Here is a 21903-nt window from a genome sequence, read left to right on the forward strand (position 1 = left end):
ATGGCCTATTGAGAAAGCTAATACTAATTCTTCTCCCTGATTATCGATTGCTGAATTTAGGATGATCTGAATTTTGGATGGATTACATTGCGTCTCATCTCATTTCTTTTCCTGCTAAATATATCGTCATTACTGCCCTGGGCAAGATCAGTAGCAGAAAGCTACTGTCACACATTTATATACAGTCAAATAAACCTGAGCGGGTGACCTCACCACGTACAATTTATTATGCAGCTGTCACCGGGAGCCATCTGTAGAGGTTCAGGATGACGGGGCGACCTGGCAGACCTTTTCAATGAGGAGTATCCGTAATCTGAACTTTCTTCCCTCTGGTTAATCCATCAGGTCCTCCCTCCCTCTCTTATTCGCTTCTTCTCTGTCTTGGTTGCAGTAATCCAGCTGCCTGCTGGGCCAGCTCCTTTCAAGGACTGTTAGCACACTCGCCAGCCAGCCTGGAGCCTGGGGTCTGTTGGCTCTGAGGCTGGACAGACACCTTCCCTCGCCCAAGGCAATTCTGCACCAGAAGACCTGCGATGGAGCTACACCTGTCCCCCGTAGGATGCACTGCCTGGGTGCAGATCTGGATTTCCTGGAGGTTTTTAAGTGAATGAGATGATAGACATTGTGAAACCCCTTGGGTCCCTTCATTGAGACCTAGTTTCTTTTCCTCCTGCACGGAGTGTTGCAAGAACATGCTTATTGAGCTCCATGACTAAGAAGGAAAAGGGATGCTAATACAGTCCTGTGTAGGACACTCAGGATGCTGTCATTTCATCACAGACTCTATCTGAGGCTTCCCTTAATCAAACATGCCAACACATCTTTGAGGAGTGTTGTTTTATAAGGCATTTGACTTAATTCTCATCTATTTGCATAGTTTCTGATGGAGCAGAAGAATGTTCTCGGTAATGGGAATCCTGTAAGCAGTGTTGTTTCTGAAAAGGAAATTTGGTGGCAACAGCTAAGCTCTCTATTAGAGCCAAGTCATAGGAATTTGCCACTACTCTAAGATGGAGGCCAAGCTCTTTGGTAAAAACCAGGCCTGTGTCTGTATATCCCATCCCGTGTATTGCACAGGAATGCTTCCTAGCTAGATTTAGATATTGGAAAGGCCAAGTGATTAGATTAAGACAATCATCTTTATATCTGTCCCTGTGATTGTTTTCTTTCTGCAAAATCCTCAGAAGCTCTGAAATCTACACAGAGCTGGCAAATGGGGTTTCTGATTGATTGAAATGTACAGGATGTTGCCAGAGGGCCTCATAGTTAAAATAAAATATACATACAGGGCACAGGAGAAGCCAGCACCAGCCGCCGTCGAGTTAAGCAGGGCTTGTCATATGGAATTTCAAAATCAAAGCTTCACTGGATCATGTAATAATCTGCTATAGTTGGAGGGCTTCTCCCCAGCCTATGGGTGAGTTCTGCAAAAACCCTCGTGAAGTTTCCAGAAGGCATAGAACTCTTCTTCTGTATGATCCCCTGATTCTCCATGCAGCCATTCTCCTGGGTCGGAAGCTGATGATTTAATGAGTAAGGCTTTAAGTCAAGGTCCACCTTCCTTACCTGAGACAAGGCTTTACCTGAAAAGATGGCTGCATGATCTCAGGACCCTGCAACCTGTCAGTGGCTCCTCTGTGCCTCCGCAGTGCTCTTTAAATGAAATTATGAGATGCCACCGGGTCCAAGCTGTTTTGTGACTGCAGCGGGATCCTTTCTGGAGGCAGGACACCTGGCTGGCCTCGAGTGTGATTAATATCCTGCGTTTGGAGTGTGATCATCACTCAGGAGAAGGCTGAGGGGTTGGCATGATCAATGATGGGCAGGAGGAGAGGGCCCTGGAACTGTTCAATATCGCCGGCTCTTTTGATCACTAGCACCAGTCCAGGGATAACTTGGTTGCCTCTGTCTGGCATAAACAAATACCATAGATTTTGCAGAGCTCCATTGGACAAAGAATCAGGCCACAACCTGGGAACAGCTTGAGCTAAGGAAGGTTCCCATCATTTTTTAAAGTATCTTTAAAAACAACATGCCAATCTACATTTTTCATTGAAAGCATGCTCCCTTAGATGGTGTGGTGGGTGCTGTGGTGTGCTGTCTGGAACTCCCTTTAGAACTGAGGTTGACATTTCTTCCCTCTAGTCCTCACTCCCAACGTGGTTCTGGAGTGACTTTCAATAACCACTCACAGCTGCTTCCCTCCCTGGGCAGTAGGGAGCCACCTCACTGAGGTTTTATCCTCCTCCCACCCACACTTATATCCAAAGACTGGTTAGCATTGGGCACAAAAGCCCAGTGTCTTTGTCTCAGTGAGGCACAACTCTGAAGAGCCATTCCAGGATAAGTGTTCCAGGTGGCATCAGATGTGGCTTTTGTTCCCATGGCAACTCCGCCAACCTTCTCTTCTTCATCTTCATCCCGGACCGGTGTTGTCCCTGACAGCATGCCTAGCACCCAAGTCTCCAAAGTTGATTTCCAGAAAAACCCAACCTAAGACAATGATCATCTATAATGATCATTCTATAATGATAATCTATAAGAGGAAGCATATATGATTATATTACAGTGGCAGTACATTTTTGTCCCTAAAACTGATATCCACTTGTCAAGTAGGAAATCTAGCCAGGGTGACAGATACACAATGGTGCATATTTAACATCTATCAGTTTCTGCAGCTTAGATGACAAACTGCTCTCTGGCTGGAGCTTGCCTCTGTGATCTAGGACATTACTGAGCGACTCCTAATCAAGAAAATGATGTACGGATTAAAACAAACACTCCTAAAGCATTTTTGCTCAGTCAAAGAGATTTAAGGGCAGGGATGCTCATACCAACCAGAGGAGGGGGAAAAAATGCCCCTTTTGTACTTCAATTAGCAAACAATAATTTGGATAATTGGAAGCAAATGTTTCTTCTTTTATCATATAAATTCCACAGTTCTTTGCCCAATGCTGTCCCCTGCAGGGTAGAAAAATCAAATCAGAGGAATCCGAACCATTCACCAGCCAAGAATCCCTGAGATTACCATCTTGGGAGGCAAAGGGTGTCCCAGAGACTAGAACTTCCTATCCATGCTTGGCCCAAGGAAAAACACCATATTTTCTGAAATATCATTTCCTAGACATTGTGCAAAAACACACTGTGGAAATCATTTTTTAAGTCCCACCGTCAGCTTCCTGGAATTCCTCTGTTAAATGTGGGAAGATAGACACTTTGCTGCTCCCAGGTACAGAGGTAGTGTGTTTCGAGAAGTCCCAGCAAAACAGTCAACCCAGGTTGGAGATCTGATGTTCCTTCTACTGAATAAGGACATCTTTTTTTTTTTTTTTTTTTTTTTTTTTTTTAAGAGTTAAGCAACAGAGACTTGAGTAAATGGCTCTAAGCTCAGGTGAGGTTAGAAGACCTGTAACTCTAAGCTAATGTTCCAGGATGCAACCACTTTCTGAGATGACAAGCAGGACCACAGGTGTGCTCTAAAGGGAGACTTCCCCTCTGGGTCAGCCACTTCCAGCAGCCCAATATCCCTGCATCCTTCCCTAGCAGCCAGCCAATATCAGCTGACTATCTGACTTGCCGGTATACCTGTGATGGTGATGGTGATGGTGGTGATGGTGATGGTGATGGTGATGGTGATGGTGATGGTGATGGTGGTGATGGTGATGGTGATGGTGGTGATGGTGATGGTGATGGTGGTGATGGTGATGGTGATGGTGATGGTGGTGATGGTGATACTGTCCTTACAATGGACCATTTAACCCTCATAACAATCTCCCCTGGTATTATAATCGTCCCATCTTACAGATGAGAAAACTGAGACTCAGAGAAGTTAAATTACTTGGACAATGTCACAATCAGAAAAGATAGAATCAGGACAAAAGCTTCAACTTGTTAGGAGCAGGTAGACCACAGACCTCTGACTCATCTGCAGAGCAAAGGATGGAGAGGAGGGAGATGTGCTCACCAGACACCTCCTGTAAAAGTACTAACCCCTGAGATGCCGGGAGGCTGACATTGGTAGGCAGGTGCTAGGATTATGGATATTGTATCTTACATCCCAGGAGAGGGAAAACACACCTGAGGAATTCACTAATGCATTCATTCATTCATTCATTCATTCATTCATTCAACATTTCACAGATCCTTACTTGGTGCCAGGCCCAGGCTGGGGACAAAAGTTGGCTTGGTCCCAGACTTAGAGGTACTTCTAGGGTGATTGGGGGAGGGGCGTCTGTGGTCTCGGGGTTTCCCCCCTCCATGTCCCACTTCTCTGAGGGATCCCTGGGTGGCTGGGGCCCAGCTCCTCCCTCTGAGTCTCTGGTCAGGTGTGGACTGCACATCTGGCAGCTGCCCTACATTTCCCACTGATGGAGATGCTGTGCGCCCATCTGTTTCCTCTCCGCTGTCTCAGCTGCACTCATTTTCTGAGCCTCCCATTTCTGAAGTTACATGTACAATTCTCATCCCTAGGCTTGATGCCATCCCATCCTCTGCCTTGAGCCCCTCCCCGCACATTTCAGAACCCAGGAGTTAGGGTCTTACTGCCGACAGAGCAATCACCCTCTTACAGGAGAATTATCTCTAGGCAACCCAGTGGTGTCACTGGAACCCAATGGGCTGGGCACCTGGGTAATAGGGTGGCTGATCACATTTCCTCTGAACCCAGCCTCTGTTGACTAATCTCTCCCCTGTAAGAACCACAAGGAGTTTACAGGTCAGTTGCCTGGAAAGCACAGAGGCATGAACGAAAGGTCTGATGGGCTCCTGGAGAGATCAGGATGAAGAGCCTGGACCATGCGCCAGGTTCCATCTGTGCGGTTAAACACTCACCTGAGGCAAAGGCTAAACAATACCTGGAGAAATAAAATTTAGGCACCAGAATCCTTCCTCATGTATTTGTCCACACACTTAAATCAGTAAAGAGCAACTCACTGAGCTCCTTCCACACATCTGACCCTGTATTAGACACATTTCATGTCCTCAGAGGCAGGAATGACGCAGATAATCAGATAAATAAATGCTGCCCCTCTAGGCAGCCATGCTCCCTGGTGCCTCCCTCCCTGCCTATTACCTGGATGCCCAGCCCACTGGGTTCCAGTGACACCACTGGGTTGCCTAGAGATAATTCTAGGTTGCTTAGAGGGTGATGTCTGTGGGTAACAGCAATCTTAGGAGAGAATCCTCTGCCAGCCACTTCAGCCCCTTCCATAAGAAAAATATCTCCATTTCTGAGTATAAAAAGAAAGTTGTCACCTCAGTTCATATGCAGCAGAGTGGTCACAAGAGCTGAGCTTTGCACTGACTGACAAGGGTGGGAACTCCCTCCTGCGGGCACCACTGGGCCTTCTACATTTCTCTCCAACCACAGCTGCCTGTGGGACTTGAAGCTTTCAGAAGGGAGGCCAGGGGCCTTCTCCAAGACGGGTAAACACCTTGCTGTACCCAAGTCTGATTTTTGCTACCATGAAAAGCTATCATTTTAGTTGCAGCGTCCCATGACCTGTGCCCAGGATCATTAAGAAGTTTCTGGAGTGAAAATGCTGTTGGAGACATTAGTTTCTTTCACAAGAAGCTCTCCACCTCCCATCTATTAGATGCTTTGGCCTTTTCCTAACATCATTAAGAGATAAAAAGTTAATCTGCTGAAAACAAGATGCACGACCTTTCTGAAAGAATGGGTACCAGCGGGCGGCCTCCCACCATTGAAGAATTTTATGTTCAGGAGGCAAATGTTGGTGTAACCATGCAGGGTAATCATGGAGAGTCACATCATGACCCCAGGAAGGTCTGCATGGCATGTAGAACAGCTACATTATACATATTAGACAAAATGAACTCGGAGGAACAGGATCAAGCTCCCTTGCCGGCCACCATTCATATCCCTTCGTGACCAATCAGCTTCGCTTTGACTACGGATGTTGGCCTGGAGCATGATGTTTGCTTACAAGAAACTATAGATTAGCACAGAAGTCCTTAAGTCTGATCCAATGGACCAGCGCTCTCCATTCATACATTCACTGACAATTATTTGCTGAGTGCCTGTAGGCACCAAAGGCTTGTCCAAAGGCTAAAAATATTGCAACGAAGGGGAACAAAAGTAAAATTTTTCTACCATTAAGGAACTCATGCGTGCTAGTTGAGATGGCAAAACATAAATAAAATACAATAAAAGCAGGTAATGAATAAGATAAGCAAAATATATAAGATAAGTAAAATAAAATGGTGAGCCTCCAAAGAAAAAAAATAATATAGTAGGGGAGAGAGAGACAGGATGTGTCTGAATGACACATGGCTGAAATTTTAAATGGGAGAAGCAACAGAGAAGGAAAATTGGACATTTTTTTCTATTCTTTCTTATGAGAGAGACAAAAGAAAAAAAGACAATGTGCCAAGGCACACCAGCAGCTGCTCCTCTGCTTTACAGTTGGAAGTCTTTATAATACACCTTCGTGTTTGGGATGAAGAATCCGCAAATCCCACCACGATGAAGAAAACAGTTTTTTCCTTAGTAAATGAGTCAAGAAAATTGAAGCACAAGTCACAGAGGGATTTATAGGTACAGTTGAGCAAGACAAGTCATAAGTAGCCAGAGTAGGGTTAAAAACGAATGACTCTAAACCAACAGAATTATGGCATCTTATATTCATGCTCAGGTAGAAGACTTTACAAAATTAATAAGAACCCGATGTATGGGCCAATTGCCAATTAACCTTCACACCTCTTCCCCATCCTCTCCCTGCTCCATATCGTATGGTAGGGACCGATCTGTGTCAGGCTAGATCAGGTGGCTTCTGGAAGTGTTTGGCCAATAGAAGGCGCTGGGTGTGGAAAATAAGAGGGAGAGAGAAGCCAGAGAACATCTCTCCTTTCTCTGCTTCTGGCAAAAGCTTCATCTCGGAGCTGGCTCAGCGTCCTGAAGGGCAGCCTCTCCTTCCATCCAGCTGAGCGGCAACCGCCGTGTTCCAGTCGCTGCTGGGGTAGCACAGCCTTTGTGCTCCCAGCTCCCTCTGACTGGCCCCAGCTCCTGGGCTTCACCCCATGTCCTGCTCTAAGAGTGGTAGCAACTTCCTGCTGGCGCTAATATCTGGGTTCTTCCCTACCCCTTTCACAATTTGTCCCTTCGGTTCCTCCAACATATTTAGTACACCGTGTTAAACTTCCCTGGCTAAGCTCTCTGAAATGGTTCTGTCTCCTTACCAGGACTTTGACGTGGATGTATAAATATGAAGTGGCTTCAACAGCTCCAATGCTGAGCAATAAGTTATCTGCCCAGAGTCTCTGAGCATCCCTGTGAACCAGCAAAGACACATGAATGTATCACAGGCCATTCCTGTGAATTCAGGTTCTATCAGCCCAGTTCCACTGGCCCTCCTTAATTCCCTCCAACATCCTCATTTAAGGCCCCATCTTTGCTCCCCGGCCATGTGTTAGGCTGTCTAACCTTCTCTAAAGACAGTCTACCCCTTTGACACTGGGTCTCAAACATTTGGGCCAGTACCACTGGTTTATGGGAACACGTATCCAGAAACTCCTTTTCAGATCTACACATGGAAGCTGCGAACACTGTGGGAACCCCCACTATGCCCTATAGATATCACTATTTTTCTCACCCACGTGTCCTGGACCTTCCAGAAGATGGTATTCCATATGGAGCTCAGAAGCAGATTCTTTGTGTGTAAGGTAAATGTGTAATGACATCAGAGATCCAAGTGAAAAGATTCGGCTTTCACTTAGATTTTTAGATTGCTCTAAAAGCTTGATCTTATTTCTATTTCTTGAATGATGCTTAGGCCAAGGCCTTATTACTATTTTCAGCACAAGAAATGTTTAGATTGCTCCACCAGTCTTTCTCAAATTGCAGTCTGAGAATCAGTAAAATCTGAATATGTCGAGCTTGTTTAAAATTGTAGATTACTGGGCCCTAACCAGACCCATGTAAGCAAAATACTCTTAGATTTGATGCCAGAGTCCAGGCTTTAACCAGCCCCCCCACGCATGTCAAAAGTTGGGGATCTGTGTGCTATAGTGTTTCAAAGACCCCTACGAGGGCCATCAACACTGAAATATTATTTTGTGTGCTTCATTATTACTCTGAACTGGTCCCTGACCAGAGGCTACCTGACTCAAGCTGGACTAATCAGAGACATACCTTGGGATTTTCATACTAGAAGCAAGAAAGAGAAGCACACTGTGTCTGGTGATGTTGAAAGAGAGGTCCAGATCTGTTGAGAACCATTTCTCCACCAAGAGTAGAAGAAGGCCCACAACAAAGAGAGATTGGATGCGCCATGCGGAAGCAGAAGAGACAGAGTGAGAAAGTCTGGGACCAGATGCATTTCTGCCTCCTGTGGTTGGGTTGTCCAGTCTCGCTGGGCTCCTTCAACTTCTTCCTTGGTTCTTGGCAGTCAGTAAAGTCCGCCTTTTGCCTAAGTCACTTCAAATGGCGTGGAAGTCGCAACTGTGGACTTTATGCCATATTCCACAAGGATAACTGGGTCATTTCAAGCCCACCATCTTCCCTTTTCTTCTCACCTTTTCAAATCAGAGCTGGAAAAAAAAAAAAAACTCACAAATGATCCACTCCAGCAATTGCTCACAGTACTCTGCTGAATCCTAAGCTTCCCCGGAGCCGAACGTCTTAGGAACAAATTCTCAAGTGTTGGGGGCCCAGCCCTCCTCTCTCAGATTATACCTCTAATTCACTCAGGTGTAAGGCTTCCAGACACAATTTAATTTGCAAAACAAAACAGAAAAAAGAGCCAGGTGTGGTGCCCCAAGCTTGTAATCCCAGGGTTTGGGAGGCTGAGACAGGAGGACCTGGGTTCTCGGACAGCCTCAGCTACTTACTTGCAACTCAAGGGGATAGAATTCTCCTTCAGGGACAAAATTAAGCAAAACACAAAACAAAAGAAACTCACCTTTCTCCCATTATTCAGATAGAGAAATCCATAGGCATGCATCTATTCAAGGCCAAATGGCCAATTCTAAGCATTGGAAACCCACCATACCTCCTAGACTTGGCCAACCGAAAGCTTTTCCTTTTATATGTTTTGAATGATGTGTTTTGTTTGCTTATTTGTTTGCTTTTAATAAACATCAAGCTAGGCATGGTGGTGTATATTGTAATTCCAGAACATGGGAAGCTGAAACAGGAGGATTATAAATTCGAGGCCAGGCTTAGCAACTTAGCGAGATCCTGCTTCAAAACAAACAAAATTTTGATGGACTGGGGTGTAGACCAGAGGTAGAATGCTTCTGGGTCCAGTTCCTAGTACCATAAATTCATACATACATACATACATCAGCATGAGCTTCACCTGGGAACTTGTTATCTGGAACAGCAGCTACTTGGACCTAGAAGTGTCCTTTGTCATGTACTGTACTATGTAACCATATGTGCCCAACCAGGCATGCCATCATGCCAAAGGCTGTCGCGATGTGAACCCAATGGGGAGGTATCTGGCACATAGTAGGTCCTTGATAAACATCTACTAAATCAAGGCATAGAAATCTCCCTTTCCAACACCTTTTATTTTATGTGCTAATGCACACTCTTTGGCCTCTCCCTCCAACGGCAACAAGACAAAAATGCAGCCATCCTTGAGGTATGGTGTGGGGGACGATGGGAGAAGCGGGTTTTGGGCTCCTCCTGCTGCTGTGAAGGGGTGAGGTGGCCTCTGTTCAGTGCCAATCTTGAGAGTGGGAGCAGACGTGAAAGTCAAACACAAGATTTCAGAGCTGTAAACTGTTTATGTGTGCGCCGAGAAAACCCATTCATCGCCTGGCAGGCCACTCAGCCCCTGCTTCCTTCCTTCCTAACAGACGTCGTACAGTTATATCATTCTCAGTGGCAGTGTGAGTCCCGTCTGGGTGGCAGGGTTTAGGCTGGGCTGAGTGGCGACAGCCCAGGAGAAGAGGCCAACCAGGGTAAGGTGGCCGCCTGCTGCCATCAATTTTTAGCAAAAGAGCACAGTAATTTTACCCAACACCTAGTTTATGTGCCTGACAGCCACCTCATGGGCCAGAATGGAGCTTGCAGACAAGAAATACAGCATCAGGGTATCCGAGGCAGGGCTGTCTGCTGGGAGGCGAAGTTGGGCTTTCTTACTGAGGTTGCAGCTGCCGCTGGAGCCATCCCAAGAGATTCATCCTGCAACTTAAATTTGTCAAGTGCCAGCAAGGAAGGCAGAGAGGGACTGTCCACCGATGGGGTCCTCGGGCCCCAACTTCTCAAAAAGAGCAGCAGAGAGCAACTGTACAGTATAAAGACCAAAGAAAGGACTTTGGAGTCACGGACATGGCTTGGACGCCTGGCTCCACAGCTCCTCGTCCAGCTCGGGGTTGTCATTTTCCTCCCCTGGACCTCTGGGTTCTCATCTGTAAAGTAGCAGCGACTTCCCAGGCTGCTCAGGGGACTGGATGAGTAGAGTTCTTAGCAGAGCCTCTGGCGCGTGGTGAGCACTCCACGAACGGGAGCTTAATTACAGTCCTGATGTCTGCCTGGCTACACAGCTGTCTGCACATGGAGGGCTGAGCAGGCCCCCAAGAGCCCCTCAATGCATCCTCCCGCTTCCTCACCCCCTCTGCCAGCAGGGACCTGCCCTCCTGACGCCCCTACTAGGCAGCAACAGGGCTACCTGGGTGGGCAGCACACTTGATTTTCTCTTCCACTTCCCAGCATGAGCCAGTCTCCTCGCCTTTCTGAAGCTCTGCTTTGTCATCATAAAACAGGGACAACTGTCCCTGCCTTTCAGGGCTCTTGGGAACATCACTGGAGACAGTGAATATAAATTGTCTCATGGTGTCGGCCTGTATTAAGCCTCCCATAAACAGCTTCTATAATAACCGTGATGATAAACATTACCACTGCCTATGGATATTTGACAGGACTCTAAAATTTTATTTTATTTTATTGTCTAGAAGAAAGGCCTTGGGCATGGCAAGCTGCCTGGGCAAGACCATAATAAGCAGGCCTGAGAACCCCGATAGGGCAGGTTACACAGGATGTCCTATTCAAGATCTCATTGTGTCTTCACAAAAGCCAGGCTGGTGGGAGGAGACTACAGGGTGTTGCTCCCACTCGGCAGCTGAGACATTGCTTTAGGACCACACATTCTGACCTGGTCGGGCCCAGTCCTGTCCACATTGGGGCTGGAGGGTATAGCTCAGCAGTACTGTGTTTGCCTAGAAAGCATACGGTCCTGGATTTGATCCCCAGCACCACCAAGAAAATAAGAATTTTAAAAAGACCTATCTAAATTTGTAGTCCTTCTGATACTCCAATGAATCTCAGCCAGGGTCGATTTATCTGATAATGTCTGGAGATATTTGGGGGCTGTTGCACTGACACAGGGGTACCACTAAGCATCCTGTGATGCTGGCCAACCTGGAAACAAAGGACTGCCCATCTTCCCACATCAACAGTGCTGTGGTCAGGGTTGAGAAACAACTTCCTCATAGCTGCTTCCAGTTGAAGCTTCCAAACCATGGAGTTTCCAAGGGCAGGAGAGGGGAGACAGAAGCCATGCAAGGGGTAGAAAGCAGAGGAACAAACACACATTTTTGTACCTTCCCAGTCCCTGGGGTCTTGCCGATCAGCTCTGGCCTGAGCAATTGCTTTTTAGCAATACAGCAGTCTTGGTTGCCAGTGGTGGTCCTTCTCACCAAAGGTTTCCAGCTCTTGCTCGTGATACGTGGTAAAGGCTGACCCCACAAAATTGGGGGTGGCCCCATGACTCATTCTGGCCAATGAAATGTGAACAAAGGGAACAGCTGTCTCTTCTGGAGATGCCGTAAGAGCCAGAGAATGACTCGCTGTGCTTCCTTTCCTCTGCCTTGGAAAGCAGAGAGAGAAGGAGAGAGGGGGGGGATTTGAGAGCGTGCTGTTCTCCTGCGTTCTTGGGGGAAGGAGACACAGAACAGGGTTCCCCGTGTGCTTCTGAGGACATGTAGTATGAACAAAAAGTAAACTTTTAATGTTTCGGGCACTAATCTGTGGGTTTTCTGTGTTGCCAAATTATAGCGGAAGGATAATTAGCCTGTCCTGAACAAGACCGAGGCCAATCTTTGAAAACAGGGAGGTTGAATATTAAAAAGCCACATTTCCAATGATCCTGGGAAATGGGAAACTTTGAGACCACAGGAATTCATGGCAAAATTAGGGACATCTATTCTCCAGTTTGTCCCAGTGAATACATGGCCAATTTCACATGTCTATGTCTATTTGCTCGGTTGTTTGGGTATCTGGGTTTGTGATTTCTTATCATCAATCAGCTTCACCGAGTTAGGACACCAGGAAGCCCTATTGAGCTTATTCAGATGAGGGCAGGGTCTCCAGACCCTCACCTTTTCTGAATTGGGGGAAGGGGCCTAGGTGAGGAGAGTCACAGGAGACCTTAAGACCCAGAATGACTGCTCCTAATTTCTAGGGAAGACATTGTACCTTGTGTTGCTCACAAATGGGAAAGAATATCGTTGTTGTTTTAAGTGAGTCCATTTTGGAATGATTTTTACATAACAAGAGAATTGAAACAGAATAAATTTGTTACATTCAGGAAGACTGCTAAGGCATCAACTGCTTCCTTATAACTGCTTATAATAAATTGTTAGAAAAGATGAAAGATGATAATTTTTTAAGAAAAATTTAGAGAAAACAGGTCCAACTGGCAAAAATACTCAGTAAGGAATGGCTTCAGGATACAGAGCAGATCAAGGCATGGCCTTAGAATACTTGTTAAGAACTTGAAAAAATTAAAAGCTACTTAAGCCTGGTAAACTGTCATAGGCAAAATTATGAGTGTAAGGACATTGTCCTAAAGCATATGTGGAGGGAAAAGTATGGACATAAATTTTGGAGCATGAAATAAATACCATTATGTTTCATGGATAATTCACACATTTTTGAGAAAATTAAATGAGTGAAAAGAACCACCTGCTCTAAAGGACATGAGCCATTCAAAATGAGAAGAGGCCTCTGGGCCTCAAACTTTTTTTTTTTTTTTTTTTTTTTTTTGGTGGTACTGGGGTTCCTGGAAACCCTTCTACCTCCAGGCCTATTTTTTTATATTTTACACTCCCAGAGCTATTTTATATTTTTATTTGGAAACAGGGTCTCTTAAGCCAGCGCAGCTAGCTTCAAACCTGCGCAATCTTCCTGTCTCCGCCTCTCAAGCACAGGGATTACAAGCGTGCGCCACCACGCCCGGCTTGGGCCTCAAACTTTTACAAGTGGTAACCATGCCGAGAGGCTCTCAACTATAAATGAGAACCAATTCTAACAATATAAAAGGACCTATCACAGGTACGTGCCAAGAGCTCAGATTGCTGAGACAAAAGCTGGAAAGACCATTTGGTTAAGGATTCTCCTCTTGGGAGAAGAACCAGGTCATGATCAGGTAGAATTCCATGACACAGAGGATGGGGCTCTAGAAGATGTGCCCCATGGGACTTTGAAATTGCTGTGTGCCAGTGAGGATGATGTGCTTTGCTTTGCTTTCCACCACTGTATATTGGGTGTAGGAGTACAGAGAACTCTTCCTTTGACTTTGCAGCCCTCTCAATAAGGTTTCCTGAGTAGGTTTCTCTGTGTCTGGCCCTGATTTCTATGACTTTATCTTGGACTTCTAACTGAGGCCATAATGGTATCGTGAACTTCATGCACATCATACTCGTCCATGAAGATGGTATGCATTTTGCAGGGAGAAGGGATGTCATTATTGTCACTACAAGGATTGTGGTAGACGGTTACGAAGATGGCTACAAAAGTCTGCCTCAGCTTCAATGGCCTTTTGGAATCAGATTTTGCCCCCTGGCCCATTGAGAGATGGAGCCCATTTCCCCCTCTTTTTTTGTGTGTGTGTGGTACTGGGGTTCCTGGAAACCCTTCTACCTCCAGACCTATTCTTTTTAATATTTTATACTCCCAGACCTATTTTTTAAATATTTTTATTTGGAAACAGGGTCTCCTAAGCCAGCGCGGCTGGCTTCGAACCTGCGCGATCCTCCTGTCTCTGCCTCCCAAGCGCGGGGATTACAAGGGTGCGCCACCACGCCCGGCTCCCCCCCCTTTTTTTTTAACTTGATGGCCCCATGAAGTCCTTAGACCGTTAGTGTGTGGCAGCAGCAATGTCGTGCTACTTCTGAGGCCTGCAGAGACCTCACACCTTTCGTTTCTTCTGGATCACTCTTGCAGCCACGGGAGGAAGCTCAGTCTAGATCACTGAATGTTTGGAGAGAGCATGCAGAGAAAGAAGTCATGTAGAAGAAAACTTAGTGTCCCTTTGTGACAGGGGCACCAAGGCCCATAAATGGATGAGGGCGTCCCGAGCCATCCAGCCACCTCAGCCAACTCCAGGTGAGGTAGAGATGATCCATCCCTGTTGAGCTGAGACACACCCACATCACCAACCCACAGGATCATGAGTAATAAAAGGTGGTGGTTTGAAATCATTTAGCTTTGGGGTGATTTGTTACACAGCAACAGATAACTGTAACAAGGGGTTTGTGCAGCTGCTTTCTCAGCTGAAATTGATGAAATTGCTCCCAATTTACTCCAAATCAAAGCAAAGCTGTCAGAAACAACATCTCAGAGCCCCATACCTCATCAGTAGCCTTTCTTCCCGACAGGCCTTGAAACAGCTCCCAACATGTGTGCCGGGAGTTCACCAGGGAGCCAGGTGCCGCTACTGAGAGCACTTTCTTTGCCAAGTTGACATCTTATTTCTTTAACTTCCAAGGAAAAATGGGGAGAGGAGGAAAAGGGAGGGAGAAATGATGCTGGTTCCCTCCCCTTTCCAGATTCTAAGGGAGATTTTTTTTTATTGTATTAATATTTCATTTTAGCTACCACTTACTGACTAACCATTGTGCTATGACAGGCACATTACATGTTTATCTTTTAATGAAAGTTCTTCCAAAATCCCCATTTTGCAGATAGAAAAGCTGAGACTCCTTGGAGTCACATGACTGGGTTGCAGACATCCAATTAGGAAGTGGGGAACCTGGAACAGGAGCCTAGTGTTTCTGGCTTCAGAAGCCTGCTGTGATCTCTGTGCTGTGTCCTGCCTCCTTTCCGGATGTGTATGCTGTTCTTGTCCTGGTCATTCTAAGCTTTGAAAATAGAATTGTGGTTTGCACTGGAGGTCTCTCCATCTTTGAAAAACCAAATACCAACAGGGTCTGGCTTGGGCTAGTGGTGAACCTGGGCTGGGGTGAGGTGCGGTGCGGTGCGGGCAGAAGGAAGAGCAGGAAGTAAGAGGAGTGTTTTTAAATAGAGAAGAAGATATATTAGGAACTCACATTTGGCACTGTTTTAAGAAGTAGGTGTGTGTGTTTTATTTTATAGATGAGGACTTTGTGGCTTAAAGAAACTAAATAACCCCTGCCCCCTGCCACATAACCCACAAATGGCAGAAAACTCCAAGTCCCGGTCTCCCAATGCCAGTCGGTTCTCTCTCCATGGTGTGAGGCTATCAGAGGAGTGGTGCCAGGGAACACCACCTCCGGGGTGGACTGGAATTGTGCGGGCATGTTCTCGGTTTAAAAAAAAAAAAAAAAATATATATATATATATATATATATATATATATATATATTGTTCCTTTGTCATAGTCCTGTAAGTTTGGTCCTCAAACCTTTAAGCAGCGATGTCTGGCCCATCAGTCTCCTAAATCAGCAGATAAAGCCAGTCTGGTTATGGAAACTAGCTTAAAAACATGAAAGGTGTACACTTCTATCAATAACCTGGGAGAGGTATTTAGTAATGCAGGATGCCCAGCAATCTCTCTGGGTCTGTTTGTTTTTCCCAATAACTCCTCCAATTATTCATCATTTGATAGAATTGACTAAACACCTATCCCATTTCAGGGCTGCCCTAGTTATTCAAGATGCATGAGGGCACAATACAAAATCTCTGTCAACATGAGATCTAAAGTCCAGTGGAGGAGAAATACCATACACAGATCTCTTCTAAACAAATCTTTTTTTTTTTTGCCCCAAATTAGAAACAAGCCCAAGATTGTTTGAGAAAAGAAAATAACAAATTCCCAACTGCCTCCACTTTCCATGTATTCACCTGGGATGAAGTTTTAATATGGAAGAATTTTTGCCAGCTACTTCCCCTTCTGGAGGTTAGGCCACCATTAAAAGGTATTTGGAGCCCTTGACTGGGGAGTCCTCTACACCTACATACCCTGGCGATCCCTGGAAATCCTCACTCAGAACTCTCCTCTACAGCCCAGCTCCAAAATGTCTCTTAAGAATGAGCTACGAGAACGGGGCGTGGTGGCGCACTCTTGTAATCCCAGCATTCAGGAGGCTGATTCTGGAGGATCACGGTTCGCGGACAGCCTCAGCTACTTAGTGAGGCCCTTTGCAACTCAGCAAAACCCTGTTTTAAAATAAAGAATAAAAAATAGGGCTGGTGGTGTAGCTTGGAAGTAGAATGCCCCTGGGTTCCATCCCCAGTACCGCCAAAAAAAAAAAAAAGAAAGAAAAGAAAAGAAAAGAAAATAGCCAAGAGCTGGGTACAGAGGCACTTGGGAGACTGAGACAGGAGGATCTCAGAGTATAGGCCAGTCCCAGCAATGTAGCAAGACCCTCAGCAACCTAGCAAAACCTTGTTTTAAAAAAATGGTTGGGGGTATAGCTCAAAGGTAGAATGCCCCTGGGTTCAATTACTCATACCAAAAAAAAAAAAAAAAAAAAGAAGCCAACATAGCTCCCAGACATACTTTCCCTCTTACCGACAGCAATTCATGTACCAAAATAAGTTGCTTATTTTAAAACAACTTAAATGAGCTATTTTGTTTTCTAGGTCCATTCATTACAATGTTGATTCACTCTTCGCAGAAGCAACTGAAGCCCGTTTAAGAGAATGACCACTCTTTCAACTTTAGCTTAATTCCTTGGACCCTGAGTTTATTTACTGCTTTGTCGTTCCAGGGCAGTGAGTGAGCATCTTGTTTTGAGATTTAATTCAAAAACAGGGGACTTATTTTGGGGAGGGGAGGGAGAAGTGGTCAAATTACCGGTTAGAACTGGCATCACCGGCAAGACTTTTTAAGGTCACCAAAGTGTCATCCACTCTCACAGATGACAATTCCTAAAAAAAAAAAAAAAAAAAAAGTAGCAGTTATAAAAGGGAAAATGCCAATTGTTGTCTTGTCAAACAAAAGCTAGCCATTGTGTTTTGCATGAACACCCAGTGGCTTCCACCAATTTTGCAGAGCATATTTCCCTTCTCCTTCCATTGACATGCCGGTTGCCACCCCCCACCCCCTTCCCCGGGAGGAGAGATCCACCCAGATATTTGTGGCTCTGAAAGTTCATTTGCGTCATTTGCGTCCATGATGGGTCATTATTCTAGATTCAAACCACATCCTGCAAAATGAAAACAACAAGGAGACCTTTGACCAAAAGCCGGGAGGAGGTGGGACAAGGAGCCAGGGGCTGGTGAGCCGTGGAGGTGTTAAAGGACGGACACTGGCCGGGAGTTTTGAGAAACAAACTCTCCCCGCTGCGTGGTGTAATTACAGCCTCCTCTTGGCTAAGTGTAGTACCCTGGAGATTACTATAAGTAACTTATAATAGAAATTTTATTAGCGGCAGTAATTTTTTATGATAATTAGAGTAATCTGCAGCCCATAAAATTGGAAGATATATAGTTATATCTTTTATACACGAAAGTGTCTCTCTCAACTATAGAAATACCATAAATGGCCAATGCAGCTTTATGACCGGTGCTGGCTTTTATGCTGGGCTGTCTGGTCTTTCTTTCCTTATTAACACTCTTCATTACATCGGCAGTAAACATTTGATGACAAATTCAAAGTGTGCTCGACGGGATCGAAAAGTAACAGAAGCATTTCCAAGTGCCTGAGGCCCAATGTCCTCCCCTCCTCCTGCTCTTGCCTCTGTCCAGCCCAAACTCAGCCTGGCCACATCTGTATTTGGGGTCTAACACTGGATTATTATAAAATGATCCCAAGAGGCCATATTTTCAAGTATACTAATGGGATCCTCCGAGTTCACCCAGAAGGCTATTGAGAAGAAGAAAAAAAAAGATGTTTCTAAACCAGCTAGATGCTGTAACAAAAGGTCTTTTGCATCTCAATGGTTTCGTGCTACTGAGGTTTCCAGATTGCCTACCTGTCCCTCAAGTGCAGGTTACCTGGTTAGAGTGTCTTTCTCGAAGGTGGTGATTTAGACACCCACGTTCCTTCCACCTTATAACCCCTTCATCCCCTGGGGTCTCATAGTAATCTGCACCGTTTGTAAATTGCAGGGAAAGAGAAGGAAGAGGGCACTCATTTATTTTTAAATAAATTCCATCCTGGAATGATGCATTTAGCTGGTGGTCAGTTGGTGAGTACAAGTCGCATGGCTACAACCAGTCCAGATATTTAATTCCAGGCATGGCAGCCGCCCTATTTCAGTCACTACCCTCCAGAAAAGGAAGAAGAAGGCTGCTGAGTAGTTAACCCAGCCCTGCCTCGCTGGGCAAGAACCAGGAGAGTTTCTATGGAAAGAGAGGCCTGGGTGCCAAGCTCTTCACACACACACACACACACACACACACACACACACACACACACGCACACAGCAAGCACAAAATGAGTACAAGTTGGAGAAAAAAGTCTAAAGCCAGATCATCTGTGTTCAAAGCCGACCTTCCTCTTTTACTGTCACTACGATACAGTTCAGGTTAGTTAATGTCTTGGAACCTCAGCTCACTGAGCTCGAATATGTGAATAAAAAGAACTAAGATGTTGGGTATGGTGGCGCATGCCTGTAATCTTGGGAGGCCGAGACAGGGGGATCATAAGTTCAAAGCCAGAATGCTATAATTTAGTAGGGCTTTGGAGTGTAATTCAGAGCTAGATTCCTTCCTGGATCCAATCCCCAGTACCACCACCACCACCAAAAAAAAAAAAAAAAAAAAAGCTAACAACCAACCTAAGTTGAATATATAGAATACAGCATTTTTGAGGGTCATATAAACATTATTTCTTTTAACCATTGCTACATGGGGCCGGGATGTAGCTCAGTGGCAAAGCACCTGCTTTGCAGGTGTGGTGCTCTGGGTTCGATGATCCAGAGTTCCAAAAAAAGACACACAAAAAAGAACCCCTTTAACTATTGCTACAACTTTATGAGGTAGGTGCTACCATCCCCTGAGTTGTGAAAACAGGGAGACGGAAGCCCAGAAGCAGCTGCACTGCCCAGGCTTGCTGCTGCAGAGGAGAGGGTGGTGGAACCAAGATTTAACCCTAGATGTTGTAGGTACCAGTCATGTGGCTTCCCAGAGAGTTGGGGATGAGATGATACATAGAAAAAGGTTTTGCAACCTGTGAGCACTTTGCATATTTATCTAATTATTTTTTCATGCCCCAAACTTCTCCTCTGCTACCTTGTTAGGGTTAAAGTAGCAGTTTTCAAAGATTTTTCTGCCTCAATCTGTCCTCCATGGATAGTCTTCCAAAAGGGGGGCTTATGATCAAATAAATGTGAACATGTTGAATCCTCTGGCTTGGAAAATCATAGGTAAATCAGCCTGTGATAGGCTCTGGTGAGTCTTGCAATAAAAAAAAAACTGTTTAACTTTGTTTAACCCCACAATTCTTATATTTATTTGCTTTTAGCCTATCCCAGAGTTAAACCAAGAAAAATCTCGATTTGGCTAATTGACCAGAAGTCAACTAATTAGAATTCTCAATTAACCAGAAACATGTCTTTTTATAATGCATTTTAGAGGGAAAAAGATAAATGTCAAGTTAATAAGATAAATGTTGAGTTAATAATAAGTAACAGTGAGTTGGGAACAATAGCAAGATATGAGAAAATATCTTCCATAAAGATGACAAAGATATTATTCTTAGTGAATCATAAAAAACCTATTTAAAATACCAAGGGAATAGAAAATATAGACAAATGATAGACATAGTGTAGGTATAGAAAATAAAATGGTTCATTAGCACAAAAAATGCTTATTAGTAATCAAAGAAATGTTAAGTAAAATTTAAAAGGCCAATTTTTATGTGGCAGGTGAATTAGGTTAACAGATTATCATCTCTGCTTCTCAGGGTCCCTAACATAAAAATATTAATGCCCGTTGACTTGGTCATGCCACTTTGAGGAAAATATACTGAAAAATTTGAGAAATTGGGCTGGAGGTTGTAGTCTGAGCAAGGCCCTGGGTTCAATTTTCAGCACCGCAAAAAATAAAAATTAAAAAAACAAATAAAATTTCATGTGCAAATATACTTATCATGGTACAATTGATAATATCGAAGAAGAAAAAGATCAGCATGCTTGTAGGAAAAGAGCTGGGAGTCTCGTCGCACTTCATAATTGAATACTATGAGAAATCAAAGACGGCCGGGCGTAGTGGCGCACGCTTGTCATCCCCGCGCTTGGGAGGAGGAGACAGGAGGATCGCGCAGGTTCGAAGCCAGCCACGCGCGCTGGCTTAGGAGACCCTGTTTCCAAATGAAAATGTAAAAATAGGTCTGGGAGTGTAGCCCAGAGGTAGAAGGGCTTCCAGGAACCCCAGTACCACAAAAAAAAGAAAGAAAGAAAGAAAGAAAGAAAGAAAGAAAGAAAGAAAGAAAGAAATCAAAGACGTCATTTCCAAAGCTGCGGTAGTAACAAAGGAAGTGCTCATGATAAAATTAATAAGACAAACTATGGGATAGTAATCTGCATTTGCAGTATTAACTCAATGCTATAGAGGTACAGAAAGAGTGGGAAGAAGACAGATGAAGTCAACATGTCCCCAGATGTGAACAGCGGCTGTTCTAGGTTGTAAAATCAAGTTCTTTTCCTTCATTCTTTTTGCTTTTCTGTATTTTCCAGCATTTCTACAATGGCCAGGGCTGATTTTTTTTTTTTTTTTTTTTGGTCATCAGAAAAATAAAAATAAGCAAATGACAAAAGTCGGGATTGCGATTTTTAAAAATCAAAGAAGACGTTTTCCGATCGCTGCTGATTCAGGTGGGCCTTTCCTCCCCTTCCCACATCCCAGCCTGCATCCTGACAGCTGATGTTTATTCAGAATGGCAACCCAGCAGCCCTGGAGATCCTCAACCACTGAGAACACATCCTGCTGAATTTACCGCACCGAGCATCCTGAGGCAGAACGTGCAGCACCACGTCTTGCACAGATTTCAGCAATCAGATTTGAAGCCCAAAGACTTCCTGGCTGGCCCTCATTTAACCAAAATAGCATGCCAGCCAGAAGAGCCACGTTAACAGGATTCTGACCAGGCGGGCTTCTTCTGTGTAAGTGGTTGTCTAATTACCTGCGGCTCTTACGAACTCTCGACTAGGCCTTTTAAATCTTTCCTCCTTCTTTTCCTTTTGTTAAAAAATAAATAACTTTTGTGCTCTAGTTTGGATCTGAAATCTCCCCCAAAGGCTGCTGTGTTGAAGACTAGGTCCCCAGAGTGGTGCCTTTGAGAAACAGATAAGTCTTTAGGTCACTGGGAGTGTGTACCTGAGGAGAATACTGAGACCCTGGCTGGGTCCTCTTTCTCTCTTTTGCTCTCCCGTCCTGAAGGTTTTGCCACAGACCCCTGCCGTGATGCACTGCCGCCCTGCACAGACCCGAAAGCAACCAGGCTGCAACCTCCAAAACTGAGTCCCCAAAACCTTTCTTCCTCTTCAAATTGATAATCTCAGCTATCTGTTATAGTGATGGACAGCTGACTAGCACACAGAAAACTAAAACCAGGCTACAAAAATCAGTTCTGGAACAGAACTCCACCCTTTGCGGTGGCAGAGCTGACTTTCTGTTTACCAGATCCATTACTTTTTCCTCCTGGGCGCGGATGACATCTCCTGGCCTCCTTTGCAGTTAGGGGCAGCCGTGTGCTAAGTCAAAGGATGGGGCCGAAAGTGCGCACA

The sequence above is a fragment of the Muscardinus avellanarius genome (genome assembly GCF_963383645.1).
Source record: "Muscardinus avellanarius genome assembly, chromosome: 10".
Classification (NCBI taxonomy): domain Eukaryota; kingdom Metazoa; phylum Chordata; class Mammalia; order Rodentia; family Gliridae; genus Muscardinus; species Muscardinus avellanarius.